The sequence below is a fragment of the Ursus arctos genome, unplaced genomic scaffold (genome assembly GCF_023065955.2).
Source record: "Ursus arctos isolate Adak ecotype North America unplaced genomic scaffold, UrsArc2.0 scaffold_5, whole genome shotgun sequence".
Classification (NCBI taxonomy): Eukaryota; Metazoa; Chordata; class Mammalia; order Carnivora; family Ursidae; genus Ursus; species Ursus arctos.
Window position 1 is genome coordinate 80,231,463 of NW_026623067.1, and position 18,886 is coordinate 80,250,348.

The window sequence follows — 18,886 nt, forward strand, 5'->3', positions numbered from 1 at the left end:
AAAATGAACAGAAATGTTCTGTGAGAAAATCCTAACTCTGTTGTTACTGGCTACTGTCTCAGCCAATCTGCCCACTGAATTACAGTCTTCCATCCAGGCACATAGCCTAATTAGGCTCTTCAGTTTCCATAAGAGAATGTTAACTCTATCTCTGTATCAGCATTTGGATCATTACAGTGCTGGATTTTATCAGACTGATTGATCCAAAGCTTAATAGCAAGAAGTTTTTATAAAGATTGGTTGTAGAAATCACTCGCCACCAATTCCCCTACATTTGAATTTTATTCTTGGATTAATTCAGACTGCCAATAGCTGTAAAACTGGACTTCATTGTTTTTCATTCTGTAGAATTGCTTTGGACGATCTGGCATTATGCCTTTGCTGAAGAGAGATGTTATAAAATATTTAGCTGTGAAGGTTAAGGTTATATTTAACTTGTTAATGAGTAAGTTGTATATGGCATCACATCATATCTTTTTTTTTTTTTTTCTCTTTACAAGGATATGAGAAATATTTCCTTCAGTTCAGTGTCAGAAGTGTTTGGGTTCCCATTGAACAGCTAGTTTGATATTTACTTTATGTACTCTGGCAGTTTTGTAATTGTATGACTGACTCTTTTTCTTTGCCCAGAAAACTTGAAGCTGAACCAACACCCCTGTTTAGCAAAACACAACACCTTTCTGAAATCGTTTGTGTTCATCTCATTCCTGAAGTATCAGTTTATTTACATGGCTACATGTGACCAAAAACCCAAATAGGAGATTCTTTTTTTCTATTATCTTGAAGTCAGGAAGTTTGTGGTTGCTAGTGCTTCTTTTATAGCCCAAGGAATTCAGGGTCAAGGTCTCTAAAAATGTCTTGGTATTTCCTTCATAGTCTCAAGATGATTATTACAGCTGTAGGAATCATGCCTTTGAGTGCAAAAGGAAGGAAGAAAGAGCCAGAAGAAAAATTGTTGGTCCTGATAACAGGTGATTTTTGCCGTCTATTATTTCATATTAAACCTTCTCAAAACTTAGTAGCTTAAAATAATTTAGTATCATCATAGATGGTTCTATGTAATGACTGGGCTCAACTGGGTGTTCGTACTTGGGATCTCTCGTGTTTGCAGCCAAATTGTGGCTGGAGCTGGAGGCATGTTAGGCTTAACTGGGCTGAATATCCAAGGTGACACATTCCTATGGCTGAGCTGATGCTGGCTGTTATCTGGGAGCTCAGCTGAAATGCTTACACATGGCTTTGGCTTCTCATAGCATGGCATCTGTGTTCTGAGATAGTGTCTCAAGAGTAAGTGTTAAAAATGAAGACAGCAAGGCTTTTTATGACCTGGTTTCTGATGTTTGAGAATATTGCTTCTAGTCACATTCTGTTAGTCAAGAAAATAAGGTATACTCAGAACAAGGAAAGGAAATTCGAGTCTAGCTTGTCATGTGAGAAGCAGCATAGGCATGGAGACAAGGAATCAACGATGGCCAATCTTTCAGAGTATCTACCACAATCTGCTCTCTGGCTACCAATATTCGTGTCCCTTCCACATGCAAAATAGACTAATATCCCCCAAATTATGGCACTATGACATTGGTGTAAAGTCCGCAATTCATCATTTAAATCAGGTTCAAGGGGAGATGAGGGTCCCACTCTCTCAGATGCAGTTTCTCAAGCATGATTTCTCTCTAATGAAACATTTTGAACTAAAGAGACAAGTTATATGCCCAGTAAGCTCAGTAAGTTATCTGTTCAACAGATCACCACTTACAGGGGTGATACACATGTATGAAATTCACAAAAAAAGTCTCCCAGTTTTAAAAACAGATGGGGTCTGACAGGAGACACATAACAGTTGCTCACCCACAGCAAGTCTGAAGTCGGCCTGAGCACACACCACCACTTCCTTATGTGAGGCCAAGTCCTGCTCCCTGAGAGTGAGGCTCTTGCCAGTTGTTCAGGCCTCTAGGTTTTTGGTGCTGCACTCTGAGACTCCCCTTCTTTTCCTTTACAATGGTCCTATGTTTGCTGCTGAGTAGCTTTCTCAGCCTGCTTTCTGCCTTTAGAAGGTTGGAGCCCCCCCACCCCAAGGACTCTTTTTTGTCTTGAACTACCTCTATCACTTTTAGTCCAGTTTAAATGGGGTTCGGTCCACTAGGGAAAAAAAAAATCCTTTTTCCGCCAAAAAGACTCCTCTCTACTGTGGGCTAAGTCTTGCTGGTGTGGGATTATATCTTTAAGATTCTTAGGAGCCCTATTTTCTAGTTAAGAAAGTCTGTGAGACACTCAACGATATTCATAGAAGCCTTTTTGTCTGGTTGAAGGCCTGTCATAAGTGCTTCTGAGGTGTAAGGAAAGGGTGCTCCAAATGCACCATTGAAGTGAACTTTACCCTCCTGTTACGTGTTACTGGAATATTCTGCGTTTGAGTTTTGTCCTGATGCCATTTCTTATTTTGAGAAACTTTTTGCAGGCTGCAAAGATTGGAGATGATAAACACTTCTATTTTTGAGCCGAATAAGTCCTAACTCTTTTGTTTGTCCTCTAAATTCTTCTATAAAACATTGAATATTCCCTTTTTTAGCTCATTCTTTCTTTATCTAGATCTTATCCTCTGCATCTAACAGAAACCAATTGGCACATTCAGCATTCTGCCTGGAAATTTTCTTAGCCTGATGTATCTATTCATTAGGACAAGTTTCTATTTTCTACATAACTACAGCATGCTATCACTAAACTTTGTACCACGGAAAGGTTTCCTTTGACCTAGTTTCAGAAGTTCTGAATAACACTTCTATATCCTGTCAGTCAAATCAGTCACTAAGGCCATCTCAGATTGATGGAAAGAGGAACTAAACCTCTGCCTCTTGATCTGTGAAGAAACAAGCATGGAAAGCAACAGAAGGGATTTATTGTGCTCATCTTTGGAGATTACCTACATCAGAAAAGTAAAATTTTCCAGAAATCCTTAGCATACGTCTCTCATTGGCCAGAATTATTTCATAGTTTGGTGAAGGAATAGTGCAGAAACTAGGAAATGTGGGCTTTTTCTTTTCTGTTATTAAATTTCCCATTTGGGAATAGAGGATTAAGAACATGCAGAGAAGTAATATTCATAGCCATTTTAAAATCCTATTGATCAGATGTAGCAAGGACTTGCTGAATTAGTGGTAGAGTAAGCTCTGGGTCAGTCAGTCTTTTACTGTCTCATTCCATTTTTGTGGTCTCTGCCTCTGCCCTCTGAGATGCTACACAGATCTGATACTTGAGGCTCTTGTATATATTTTTAAAATTTTTTAAATTTAATTTTATTTATTTTTTTATAATAATTTTTATTTTGTTACTTTAGCTACCATACAGTATATCCTTAGTTTTTGATGTAATGTTCCATGATTCATTATTTGCGTATAACATACCCAGTGCACCATGCAATATGTGCCCTCCTTGTATATTTTAAAAACTTTAGGATGTGAAACGTTTTTATTTTTTAGCCTTCCAAGGCTTTAAATTATAGGATTCTCTGGCAATACAGATGTCAAACTGTAAGGAGAGAGTCCTTCTCTTACAAAGTGACATTTCCTCCTATCTGTGCTTCCAAGCTGTATCTACCTTTCTTTCACCTGGGTTCATCTACCTCTTGTAGAATTTTCCTGAAGGCGTCCGTAGAGCCAGTACTAGCTAACATTCTGATCAGTCCCACTCTTTCCAACAGTACAGTACAGACTCAGTCAGTGTATAGTTTGCTTTCAAAGTTCTTCAGATGACTATTTCAGCAAATATTTCCCATTGTGTGTAAAGCATGACCAATTTTCTAGTGTCAAGTATCTAAGACCTGAATTTTTGTCTCTTGTCATTAAGTCAGTTCCACATTTTAGTTCCTGTTGCTAATAGCAACCTATTTCTAGCAACAATTACTGAACCACTCACAGTTCTTCTGTGCAAGCACAATACATTTTAAATAATGTAATTTGTAATAGTTCATAAAAATCCCTAGAAGGGCCAGAGGAAAACTGTTCAACCAAAGACACCAGGAACTAGATAACTGTGATAGCTGCCCCAGATAAACATACCTCTGTGATTCTACATGCCACAAGGTCAGATCCCCCTGCCCAAAGGCTGACTGAGTGGGTTTCTTTTATTGCCACACTTCTGTTTGATATTGCAAAGCAGTCTGTGGATTACAGTTTTTAGCTTTATAGTCTGTTGTACATAAAGGCAATATAAGAATGGGTATCGAATAAGCAGATACGTAGACTCTGTCTGTACTTTTCCTTCCCTGTTGAGAGCGACGTATCATAGTGACACATACAACATAATAGGTTCAGCACTCAGACTTAAGTGGCATCCACACTCCATTAGCTGTGGTCGTAGGTATTACTTAATTTTTATAAACTTCAGTATGCCTATTCTGAGAAACAGATAATATAAACTCAGTGTGACGACTATCTAGGATAGTGCGAATAGTTGTTAGCATAGTGTCTACATGAAACCATTTCTCACTAAGTAATAGTTATTGCTATTATGTATTAGTTCCACTTTGAAGCAATCTCCTACCTTAGTTTTTTTCTCAATTTGGAATTTTTACCATATGTACTTTCAAAAGGTACTTTAAGGTTTTGAAGTCTATTTTTAGAATGAGGCATAGTTTTAATAAATATAAATCTGAGTATTAAAATATTGAAAAGTTTGCATGAAAATGTAAGACTTAGATAGTTTCAGGATTTTTCAGGGAGAGTTATAAAGGCTTCTGTAAAATGTTTATCATACCTCACATTTCTCTTTGAATTATGGATAATGTTATCGAGTCTTAATTTTTAGTCACTAATTCCAGAAAATATTTTAAGCACATACTATTTGCTAGTCACTCTGCGTAAAGGTGAAAAGACTGACAAGATCTCCACTGCATAGTTTATATTCCAATAAGGGAGACAGACAATAAACCAGTACACAAACATAGGTAAAATGATTACTGATTGTGATAAGTACTCTGAAAGAAATATCTATTTGCTATGTTAGAAAAGTATTGATAGAGGCAGGATAAGCCACTTAACATGGAATTCAAGAAATGCTTCCCAAAGAGGGTACATTTAAACTGAGACCTTGAGGAATGAAAAGAGACCTATGTGTGAAAAACCAGTGGGCAAGCATTCCAGGGAATTACAATCTCAAAGTTACTTAAATGGAATCTAATTTGAGCCATTGGAGAAACTGATAGAACACCAGGATGCCCAGGTTTTAGTGAGCTAGTGGGAGAGACTAGTACAAAGTTAGAAAGCCAACACGGGCCAGATTATGCAGTTACAAAGGCTTGGCAAGAAGTTTGAGTTTTATTATAACTGAAATGCAAATGGGAAGCTATGGAAAGGATTAAAATAGGAAGTGATTTAATCTAATTTGTGTTTTAAAAGATCCCTTTGGCTGTTATATAGAGACTACACTGGAGTGAGTTTGCAGAAAATTAGAGAAACTACTTAAGAGGCTCTTGAAATAAATAGGTGGTATGAAGGACTAAGGTGATAAGAGATGAAATGGACCTAAGTAGGTGATATGTAATACAGTTTAGACACACAACAAACCAGTTGGAGCTTAAATGACTTCCCCGTTTTCTTCAGTAATCTGGTCAATTGTGGTATTCTGAGATAGGGCAGATTAACAAAAGATTATGTTTGAGGTAAGTACTTTCTGTGGATGAGCAATAAATCAAGATTGTCATTTTAAGATTCCAGTGAGATGGGCAAGTAAGGGCATCAAGTAGACAGTTGCACTAGTATCCAAATCTGTGGCTCTTTGGGTGCCTAGCTAGCTTAGTCAGTGGACCATGAAACTCTTGATCTTGGGGTTGTGAGTTCAAGATCCACGTTGGGTGTAGAGACTACTTAAAAATAAAATCTTTAAAAAAAATAAATCTGTGGGTCTTGGATCGAGATAAAAATATTGTGCATTGTCAGTGTAAGACAGTATTTATCAAGGGGTAAAAATGAAGTCACCTGGGTAGATTGTATAGATTTCGGGAGAAGTCATAAGATCACTCTCTGAGAAACCTCAATGTACAGAGTTTATAAAGAATTCTCATTTATATTTGTTCTTGAGTCATTATATACGTTACGGAAAATGTACACGTGTGTGTCTTTGTGAGTAAATTTGATTTTGAAAAAAAAATCATGGGAACGGATGGGGCTCCCTGGTCACATAGGAGAGAATGTAGGTTTAGAAGAGTAGAGGGCCCCACACTGAGCTCTGAGAAACTTCAACTTTTAAAGGTTTAGTGGAGACAGATATGCAAAAGAATTTTTACAAAAATTAAAAAAAAGAACTACCACAGAAATAGGAGAAATGTTATGTGTACTAACACCATGACAGAGAGGGAAATGGAAAACATTTTGGGAAAGATGGAGTGGTCAACTCTATCATATACTTCTGGAAGTTTTAATAACATGAAATAAAAGTATATATTGAGCTGAGAAACATGAATTTCTTGATGGCCTTATTATTAATTAAATATTGGAAACTTAATCCAGAAAAAGTAAGTTTAAGACTGAATTTGAGATCAAGTCAGAGCACTACAGAAAATGCTTAGTTTAATTTTTTCTTATAGAGAACATGAGTGAAGAAACAGGACTTAAAGAAGGAATCGAAGTCCTTTAGAGAGCAAGGGTGCTGGAGATTAGAAGCACAAAATTTTCTTCAAATGTAACCAGGGGGAAGGAGAAGTTGGATATAGATAGTAATAAGATTAAAAAATCAGTAATGGAAAAAATGAGGGATTTTCCATTTGATTTTGATAAGATAATCAGTAAGAATAGCTAAGAAAACGTTTGAAAGGGAATGGGAAATAACTGTTGTGTAGGTATTGAGCTATTTAGCTGGGTCGTTGTAGGTGTAGGTTTTGCCAAGTGACTGCAAAGGAAAGAATGAAAGGCAAGGCATTTGGGAGTATTTGCAAAGATCTGAACACATGAGTCTTGATGGATGTGAGAAAGTGAAAAGATCAGTGAATTGGTGATCTTGAATAAATCAGAGTATTGCCGAAATGATGGGAATATTATTAAAAGTAAGCTTTCCAGATGGAAAATAGTCTGGGATTGTAAAATATGTGAAATTATGATTATGAGGATGGTAGACTTTCTGGCATTAATTCTAGTTAATCATTTAACATTTATTTTATTACAATAGGATGCAGATTCAAAAAAATGAGTCATCCGACCAAGACTTTATTTTTTCCGTAGGTTACAATACTTGGGCTTAAAGACAAGTTTCAACTATTAAAGAGTTGATGTCACTGCTAAAATGTAGTTTGTTAAGATTTTGGAGGTATCTCAGTTAATAATAGGTGGGGAATAAATACATATTTCATGGGAGAATACTGAAAATAAAAAGATATGAAGTATATAATATACAGGATGTATGCAAAATGTTTATCTTTTCAGACATAAAAAATATGGTATATGAAGAAGTCACCTTGAACTTAATGGACCTATTCTGTAGTTTCAGACCAATACCTTGACTTTAAAAAATGAATAACCAAAATTTGTGGTTAATTGAGAATTTAAAATAGTGAAGGATGATATTTGATTGCCTGGATATCAGGAAGGGAACTTTAATCAGTCGGGTTCCTTAGTGGAGATCTAGATTATATTTTCTATTCATTTATTTCTTTTGTCTGTACCTTGGCAGCATGCTTATGGTCTTTAGCATGCTCCGTTGCAGAGTGAATACCTATGTATATTAGCTGAAGCCATGAAAGCCTGCCAAGGTTGCTGTTAGAGTCAGAATCTACATTACAGCTGTGTCTCACAATCAAAGTTGGCTAACTGACATGATTTAGGTTTATGTTTCCATGGTTAGCAAGCCTTGTTTTATGCAAAAATATCTGTTGGCCAGGCATCAGGGTTCGTAAACATAGCTGCCTCCTACTTGGAGGCACGCTTTTCCTTTCTTTTTTCTCTTCCTCTAAAAAGCTTAAAACTATTATTGCCTTCAAAGCTTAGGGCAAAGTCAGCCTCGTTGGGTAGGCCAGCTTTTGTGTGCATCAGTTAAATTCTAGGCCAAGATGCGTTAATTATTTATGAACTTAGAGTTTTTAAAATGTTTCACCTTGAAAAAAATCCATTTCTACTCCCACTGTTTTTAGACTTAAAAAGGAAAGAAGAAGTATGTGGCACAGGAAAAATTAAAATAAGGATAAGTCTTCTAAAGCCCAAGAATTTTTAAAAGGTAGTTTCCATGCAGAAGTATGAAATAGAGAACAAAATATTTATGTCAAATAAAGGATAGGTTTTCTGAATTTGACCTTGTCATTTTTCAGATTTATATTATATAATTGCATTTACCACTTTTTACTTCTGGAAACTTGAATCAGTTCTGTTCAATTCAGCAGTGATTTAATGATCACTTACTACATGGGGAATACTAGGCTGATGCATTGGAAAGTAAAAATTATAGTTATTTGCCCAGCCCTCAAGGAACTTAGATTGTATCTAGTGCTTTAAAAGCAGTCAAGTCCAGCAAATTTTTGAGTTGTACAAGCCCTCTAGATTTGGTTTCGAATACATGTTTTTAGGACATAGTTCACAACAGAAATTTCTATATTTTTTCTAAACATACAGAGTAAAAAAAACCATCTTCCAAACCTTCCAAACTTATTGTTTCTTAATAGTTCTCTTCATGGTTCTCATTTACCTCATTATTTCCCTTAAGGTTTTGTATGTTGGCAAATTTTCTCTCCCCTGATACTTTGATCAATTTGTTTCTTCCCTTTGTGTTCAATGATGTTTTCATACCACCATCAACTTAGTATACTTTACATATTTCATTGATGTGCTGATCTATCAGGTCATTAATGGAACCATGAGGAAGTTACTAAATAATTTACTGCTTTGCTTGGAAGAGCCCAAGCTTCTGACCCGTGGGGCATAATGGAAGATCCATCTGTTTGCCAAACATATGCCAGATGAGGCAGGAGGCTCAAGATCCCAAATTTGAGTCCCAGAGTGTTGTAAAAAGCATGGGTATTATTTTTAGGAGAAATGATAGAATGAACAGATCACAAGCTAAATAATGTATTTTTACTAAATTATTTGTTTCTAGTATATTACCAACTAATACCAACTCTTTCCACTGTGGAAGTTTTGTATTACCTTTAGAAATTGAACTTTTTAATTCTGTTTTCTGAAATAAGAAAATGTTCATCATAAAAATTTTGGAAAATGCACATTCAGAGCCCACAAATTTAAAATAACCTGATATCCTATCACTGTAACATGTTGTATATGCACACACACCCAAACATGTAAATGCTTTATCATACATATATAAACTGTTGTATGAACATCTACTTTTTAATTTGGAAAATTAATATATGTTCAGCTTTGTCAGTAGTAATGTAATTATTTTTACTGACTGCACACATTCTGTTCTGTGAAATAGTGTATAATCAGAGCCTTTTGTCAATCATTTATTTCATTTTTTATTAACAATGCTAAAATATCTTGGTGTGTGTATATATATCTGCATAGATCTCACTGTTTAGAATAAATTATAGAAGTCATGATACTAGATTAGGTATGCAAGGATAACTGTTCTCACTTTTACAAATACATAGAAATAGTTTATGAGATGATAAAAGAGTATCACAATGCTAAAAAATACACGAACAAGAAATATTTAGAAGTTAACAATAGGAAATGAAGCCCTGTGGCCCAAGAAATGCTAGGCTCAGAAGCAGGAGTTGAGTCTAGAATTTCAACTCTTGCATATGAAAAGAGACAGCATAGCTCTTGCCTGAGTCCCAAGGCCAGGCTGGCTACAGGAATGTAGTTGGTAAAGTTTTGCCTACTTGTAGGACAAACAGACTAACACAACCTCAGACACACCTCAGAAAATACTGTACAGATGGGGTGACCTGGTGGAAAAAAGAAATATTCGACTGCAAGATGAGTTTTCAAGCTAAGATTTACTGACATAAAGGTTTAGAAGTTTCTCATGTAACAGTAGAGAGTGGGGAATTTTAATTTGGCACTGGCTTTGACACATACAGTTGTTCAGTGACCCGGACTTGTAGGTGGTTGTTCCATCTTGAGTACTTGGCTTTAGAATTGCTCCTCTCAGGATTTTGAAGGCAACAGGAAAATAAGAACGGGAGGTTTGCGAGCCACTTACGGAAGTGGCACATGCTGCTTTTGCTCAGAATCTGCTCACAGACATCTAGGATTCTCTGAATAGTCAAATGAATAGTGGAATAAAAGCATGCAGCTCTTAATAATAATAGACTAATATAAAAATTAACCAATTAAAATATTGGAATTAAAATTTAATTGTTGGTATTATAAATTTTAATGGAAAAGCTCTATAGTAAATTAGACACATATATATAATTAGAAATATAAAACTGAGAAAGTCACTCAGAATTTTAGAACAGTAAGAAGAAAATTCAACAAGTGTGTAATTGAATTTCTAGGGACAGCACAGACAGCTCATTGGAGAGAGATACACTTCAGAGTTTTAATGGCTAAAATTTTTGAGACTCTAAGAAAGTTAAGAGTACTCAAATAATAAAGCAAGTGGGATAAAAAATAAAATATTACTTCATACAGTCTAATAAAGTTACTAAATCTCACGGACAGGTTGAAAAACTCAGAACTTCCAAAGAAAAAAGAATGATTGCTAATGAAAAAAGAATGCTGAATTATAGCAGACATCATCTATAATAAAAAATGTCAGGAGACAATATAAATATATTTTAAAACTACTAAGGAGAAATTGTTATAAACCTCGAATTCTGTATCCAGCTAATCTTTTACCCAAAAGTGAAAATAACATCAATATGTGTTTAAGCAAAGCATGACTAAGAGTTTGATAGCTGTGGGAGCTCCAGGGAAGAAATATTAAAAGATACACTTCAATAAGAAATAAAATGAATCCATAAGAAAGGAGTGGAAAGAAAGAAGGAATGGTGAAAAAATTAATTTGTAAACCAAGTTGTTAAATACAAACAAGTGTAAGTTTAGAAGAAGAAGATGGATAATGGATGAGTATGAGAGGAGGTGAAATATATTTATATGCTGGTTTTGAACTTTGTAGGAAACCTATAAAGTTAATAAGTTTGTTCAGTGTTGAAGGCTAATCACTGAGGTTAGAAATAGAACCTATTACTTAATAATGGGTAATGGGAGGAAAGGAGGAACTTATGAATTTAAAAAAATGTAAAAGGAAAAGAAAGCAAAGGCAACATGGCATATATACCAGATTGCAAAAGTTAGACCAAATGCACATTAGAATTAATATCCACAATAAAGATAAATGGAATAAACTTACTGTTTTTAGGAAAACAAAGATGAGAATTATATAACTATTTCTCATTAATTGCTGCATACTTGTCATAAAATAATATTAAAAAGGGGGAAAAAGGGGATGCCTGGGTGGCTCAGTCGATTAAGTGTCTGCCTTTGGCTCAGGTCGTGATCCCAGGGTACTGGGATTGAGCCTTATGTCTGGCTCTTTGCTTAGCCGGGAGCTTGCTTCTCCTTCTCCCTCTGCCTGCCTCTCCCCCTGCTTGTGCGAGCTCTCTCTGGCTCTTGCTGTCTGTCAAAGAAGTAAATAAAATCTTTAAAAAAGAAGGGGGGAAGGAAGATTCACTAGATAAATAGTAGCAAAAGAAAAGCATTATATGAAAAACAGAACTTAAGGCAAATTGTGATATAAATAAAGGATGTTGCTTGATGTTAAAAGGAAAATAATATTAATCATAAGTTTGTATGTATCTAAAACACAGCCTAGAAAAATACAAAGTAAGACCTGAGGATTACAGGAGGAAAAAACAAATAAGTAATCATTTCTGGTTTTCTATATCCATTTCTAAAACCAAATTAAAGGTAAATAAAATAGACCTTGGTTTTGTTTTGTGTGTCTTTTTTTTTTTTTTGGATTTTATTTATTTGACAGAGGGAGAGACAGCCAGCGAGAGAGGGAACACAAGCAGGGGGAGTGGGAGAGGAAGAAGCAGGCTCCCAGTGGAGGAGCCTGATGTGGGGCTCGATCCCAGAACGCCAGGATCACGCCCTGAGCCGAAGGCAGACGCTTAAGGACTGAGCCACCTAGGCGCCCCATAGACCTTGTTTTTCTATCTTTGGCCAGTATTAGAGGAGAGTGGTGTGATGTGAAAGACCCTCTAACTTCCAAACAACTGTATCGTAGCTGTGACACATGCAGGCATTACTCTCTCACATGGGGTCATAGTGGCCTCCCAGGCTAACCCCTCGCAAACACATGAGCAAACGAGACAGGAACTGGTGCTACAGGTGCAGGCGGCAAGTAGAGGCACGGTGGAAATGAGTAGCATAAAAGCTGTCTGAATACTGCTCTTTGAGCCAGAATCAGGGTGGAGGAACTGAGGCTGGGACTTAGTGAAAACGCTCACCTAAAAGTGGTTAGAGTGACACCCGTGTGAGTGGTGCGTCCCAGCCATCCAAAGAAGCAGAAGCAAATCTCTTGAGGAAAGCTTTCCCAATTTAGGCCCACAGGACTCCCCTAGATTAAAGCAATGAGCTCACAGTTAAAGATTATAAAATATAGGAGTTGTCAAAGCAACATATGTAACAGTCATAGATAAAGTATATTTACTAGAGGCTGAACAAAAGTAATTTAGAGGATTTAGGAAGCTTTGCATTAAATAGTAAGACAATCACAGAGTTGAGCAAGAAATAAATAATTAGTAGAAATGTAGAGGCAAATTTGAAAGAAAAATGGAACTAAAAATGAAAAAAATTAGAATTAGAAAATCATCAGCATATTAAGCAGCAGAATAGACACAGCTAAAACTAGAAAGTATATCTGAAGAAGTTACCTGATGATGAAATTATGGACACTTTTTGAAAGTATAGCTAGCAGGATTTGCTCATGGTTTGGAGACAGTTTTTCAAAGAAAGTGAGGGGTCAAGAATAACTTCAAATCGTTTTGATTTAGCAAATGGATAGAATTGCATTTAACTGAGATAGAATTGGTTTAAAGGAGGATTACCAGTACTTCATTTCAAGGTGTCTTAAGTTTGAGAGGTCTTTTAGATATCGCTGTTATTGAGAAGGTAATCAGAAATACAAGTCTGAAGATCAAAAAAGAGGTCCAGACTACAGAGATACATTTAAGAGTCCTCAGCTTATAGATGGTATTTAAAGCAAGAGATGAAACACGTTTGCAAAAGGCAAGGATGTAGCTTAGGTGGAGAAGTGAGAAGTTTCAAAGATCAAGTCTTGGAGGACTCCCACACTGAGAGGTAAAGGGAACAGAGGGAGGAAAAGGAATTTCAGACTTATAGATAGGATGCAGTTAGATGGACAGAAACGTTTTGTGCTGAGAAGAGTAGTCTAGTGAGAATGTCTTGAGTTTGAGTTTAGGCTTCATTCTGACAGGGTGACTGACCTTAGGCAAGTTACTTAGTCCCTTTAAGGAACTCCTCACTCACTGATTTTCCACATACATTATCAGGTCCAGCTATTATTTAGGTTCAGTTTAAAGGTCACTTTCCCACAGAGGTCTCCCACGTTCATTTTACCCATCATTCAGCTAGTTACTCCTTATTACCATGTCTTGTTTATTTCATTTGCTTAATCCCAGTCTAAAATTAGCTTATGTATTTACTTACATGAACTGTATGTCTCCTTCCCTCTCACCACCACACAGATATGTATACTGCATGTAGGTAAGTTTTGTGCCTCGTTCATGACTCTGTCTTCAATTCCTAGCTTGGTGTCGGGCATATAGAACAGGATCAATAAGTGACCATGACATAAATGAATTTCCCAAGAATGAGAAACACTGGACTGAAATTTCGCTTATATCCTAAAGGATGCTCCACTCACTAAGCAAATTAATTGAGATCCTCAAGGAGATTTAAATATTTAGTATGTTGCTTAAAAATTCTCCTCAATTTTCTGAAAGAAAAGTTTTATATTTTTAGAAGGGCATTTTTGTGAATTATTTCTGTATCTTTTATCCTTTCAAGCCACATCTACTTGTACCCATTAGTTCCAGGCATTTTTAAATATTGGGCAAAAACTTGCAGACATACCATCTACATCGGAGGAACAATAGTTACAGAAAGATTATGGAGGAATTCTCCCTCCCCCAAAACATGGGCACTTCATGCCCTTCCTTTTGCATTCTGAAATATTCCAGAGACGGATAGGTTTGGATTATTTTTCTACTCGTGAAGTATTTCCACATGTCTTTAGAAGTGAAATGTGTTTACATGCACCATCATGTCTAAATTCCTAAGAGAAGTTCTTTGAATTATCCCTCTCCCCTGACCCCTTTTGCCACATACATTCAGAATCACCTAGAGTTTCTCTCCTTTGACATATAACTATAATAAAGAATCTCTTTCTGTCGTTTCTTCCGTTTCCATTAGTCTCTGTAAATACATGGGAAAGGAATAGTAATAACTTTTGAATAATGGGATTTAATGAAATTATAGATATAAATATGTGCATTTTATTTTTATAAGAACTCATAGAAACAGGAATTTTATCAAGCTATCACAATTAGAAAGCACTAAATTATTATTTTTTAAAAGACAGTTCTCACAGGAAAGCTAAACATTCTCACAGAGAAACTGCAGTTTCTTAACAGGGATTGTAAATGACATATTTGCAGCTTCCTAAGCGACCACCCAGTCACATAAGTTATTTAAAGACCATCGTCTTGACTTTTACAGCTAAATAAACTCTGTGAACACTGTGCTCTCTTTCATGTCAGTGCCATGGATTTATGATCTCTTCATCTCAGAATAAAAGAGCTTTTTAATTTGCCCATGAATTTAAGGATCTCTGGTTGTATTGTTTATTAGAAATAAACAAATTCAGCAAGAACGAAGAATCCTTTAGAGTTTCCTTTTGGAATTTCCTTTGAACAGGTGTATGACACATTCATTTAAAAAAATGTATCTCTAGCATGATACAGATACTGATTTTCTTATTTTTACATTAATTTGTTAAGTGACTATAATTATTATGGAAGTGACATCATTAAGATAAAATTTTATTAAGGAGTGTATGATTTCTATTGAAAATGGAATAATTTCACCAAGTCCTATACACTTATTTCATCTTCCTTTATAGTAATGGGTTTTTAAGAGCCAGTATTTATACCATAGGACATACATATATAACTTTGAATTTCACCTAAAGTACATGTTGTACATTGTATAATTCAGGTAACAAAGTTCTAACCTTTCATTTTTGGCAAAGTAAAAATTATGCCAAGTAAGTAAAACCCCTCATATTTGTCAGAAAACTAATTTACATGTTTAAGAAATAACTTCTTTTCTAAATATAGTCAGTACAATGATTTCGTATGTATTCACCATTTATATAGTAACGTAACTATTTTCTGATATATTCTGTTATATAAATATATGTTTTTGTTATCTTTCCTCTTTTATTAGTGTCACGATGGATTCATGGATTTTTATTTATTCAGTATTTCACCTCCAAGTGTAGTCACTTGTGATGCTTTAACTGGCCAGTGAGGGGGCCCTTTCAATTGGACTTTTATGTTCTTTAGACAGTTTTTCCCTTTAGGCTTCTTTGTTTTCTTCTACAATAGAAGTCCCAGGCTCATCTTCTGTTTTCTGTGTTCTAATCCTGAAATGTGTCCAGGAGACATGGTTTATTTAAGTAGGTATATGCAAACCAAGATCTGAGTTTCTGGGTTTTAGGGCTACTTAGTGCTACTGGAGTTTCTTGACCGTTCAGTGACTTAAAAACTGTATGTTCATATTGACATGTCTAACTTAAATTTAACATGGCAGAATATTTAACTTCTTTAATTTTATAATTTTGTCTCTTTTCTATTTTATGAAAAATCTCAGTCACTAATATCACTAACACACTTATTTGATTTAGCCTGCAATTTGAATAGTTGTTACAAAATTACAATAGCAACATGGTTTTTTTTTTACTAACCATTGTTTTTACTAACAATAAAGCTACTGAGAGAAGTTTAAAATTTCTTTTCAATTCTTTTTATTCTTTTTTTTTTTTAAGATTTTATTTATTTATTTGACAGAGAGAGAGAGAGCCAGCGAGAGAGGGAACACAAGCAGGGGGTGTGGGAGGGGAAGAAGCAGGCTCCTAGCAGAGGAGCCTGATGTGGGGCTCGATCCCAGAATGCCGGGATCACGCCCTGAGCCGAAGACAGACACTTAACGACTGCGCCACCCAGGCGCCCCTCTTTTTATTCTTAAAAATACTTCACTAATGTTGTACAGTCTGAGTTGTGCTCAAAGCTACATTTTTTTTTATTCCCTGTGCTTATGTTAGTAACTTGATATGTAGTTAAGTTTCACTCAAATAATTCCAGCTCCACTCTTCCTACTTCCCACATTAGTGTTTCTCCTCCAGTCTCACCTTGTCAATATCTATATCTAGCTCGGGTAATCTTGATTATTTGTTTTCTGTCCTTGTGTGACACTGATTTAGGGGATAATGTAACCATCCTTATTAAGTTCAATATATGTTGATGTTTTGGACCTGAACTGAACCCCCACTCATGTTTTATAATTATTTTTATTCATCTGTGGATGAATATCATGATTTCTAATATTACCTCCTAGACTTTTTCTCCTTTATTGTTCCAGTGAACTTCTTATGTATAACAATGACCTTATTGTTTGTTTGTTTATCAAGATTAAGCCAGTAGTGTGATCAATATTTAGAATCTTTACATTTGGGAATTTGAAATGATCTCTGAATTAATCCTCTCTCCTGTATATGCTTAGAGATTTTAATGGGATCTGCCAGCTTAAAGTCAAAGCTATAGGGCTACTTGGAATCTCCTGGGTCATCCAATGAGTGGCAAATAGGCTGAGTCAACATGTGCAAGTGTGGTATACACTGCCTCCAAAACCCTGAGTGACCAATGAAGCATTGTAATTCTTAGTAACAAGATGGACATGGTATAATGACTTCCTTTATGCTTTAGGGGGGATGTACTGGCATTACCAGCCCACTGAATAACTAAAATCTACACCAATGGCAACTTCTTGAATTTTTAGATTTTATTTCTCACATTCTGGCGTATGTCTTTCCAAGGCATCAGGAATACTTACAAGGCATTAAGAATACGTACTACTTTGTCTCCTCATCTCTGATTAACATGAGGTAATTACTACATAGCTACAGTCATGTTCTGTGGAATATCCAGATAATTGAATTCATTTTGGACTATGTTATATTCGCAGGAGAGTTAGTAAAACTTTAGGGCAAGACGATGAATGTATACTATTGTATGTTCTAAGTGAATTAACTTTCTGAGTGTCCCTCCTTGTAAGATTGAAAGTAAAGCATTTGGCAAATTATTAGCTGCATACTAAGTATCAGAGGTTGTGTTGATGTGTTCAAGTAAAGATACTGCATTTATCCCGGTAGCTGCGATTGGGCTGTCACCTGGTTAAGTTTTTGATAGTCCATCATGATCTGCCAAATTCATCTGATTTTTTGTAGAAACCAGACTGAGGAACGAAAAAGGGATATGCTGGGAACCACCAACACAATCTTGACACTAATCTCTGCCATTCTTCCTGGGATGCAGAGTTGCTTCTGGTTTTTCATCTTGGTAGAGGAGAGGACAATTTCATGGTCGTCATCTTGGCTTTTCTTACAATTACATCCCTTACCCAAAAGTCAAAGAATAACATAAGGATTCAGCCAGCTGCTAAACATATACACTTCAGTTATGCTTTCAGAATCTGGTAAAATGATCCCAGGGTTGATTCATAGGCATTGAACCTGATATCAGTTGAACTTGGGTCATGATTCTGTTTACCGTATAGCCTCTGTATGCTACCATGCTAATAGAGTTCTGATGCTGGTTTGGACACTAGTATTAGTTTCACCTCAAATTCTGAATCCATCTACCTTCAAAAACTCTTGCTGTTCCTCTTGCCTCAGTATACTAGTACTTGGGTACTCTTATGTAAATTAACTTAGTTTGCTTTGGGGAAGTCCTGAAAGCATCATCACATGCACTTGCCATGATGTTACAGAGTTCTCTCCTGCGTGGTACCTAAGCAGAAGGAGGCAGCTATCCTCTAGTAAGGGTACAGGCCACATTTGCCTGCTCAGATGATTTAATGTAACAGAAGATTCAAGGTTAGAATCTACTTCCAGATACTTTCTTCCCAAGTCTCAGTATCTTCATAATTCCATGTTAGGGCCCTGATTTTAGCCTAGGAGACTTGTTAAGGCTGTGAATTAAGACTTCTTTGTAATTCTTTTTCTGCAACAACTGGTTTTGAGCCTGATTTTCTGCCCAGTCTACCTCCCCACCCCCCAGTACAGATTATAATGTTTCCTTTATAAACATTCTAGCTTTCAAACCATGGCCTAAGTTAAGTTGACTTTTGGCTGGGTTGAGCCTGCCCCTTTATTCTTTCAGTACCCATTCAAGTCTATAGCCTTTTAAATTACCATCATTTCTCCCAAATAGTAGAGAGATTGCATCAATCAGTGCTTCCCTTTTTAACTGTATCGTATCCACTTCACCATAGTAATAATGATACTATATCATGCCAACAGTATCATCACCCAGTTTACACACAACTGTGGGGTTTTTGTTGCCATCTGACTAGAGTATTTTCCAATTTTATCATTCCATCCTGAAGATCTGATGTTTAGGATAATTTCTGATACCAAGTATCTTAGGGTTTCCCCAGAAGCTGATTCTAATGCAAGAGTTTGAGGATAATAGTTTCTTTGGGAAGTTCAGAAACTCCTGGTAGAGAGTGAGAAAGTGATCCAAAGAAGGAAAAGCAGCTGCTAAGGTTCATTTCAAAGTGAGGATACTTAAGCTTAATCTCACAGGGAAATTGTGGGAGAAAAAAATATCAAGATGAGTGGGTCCAAAGCC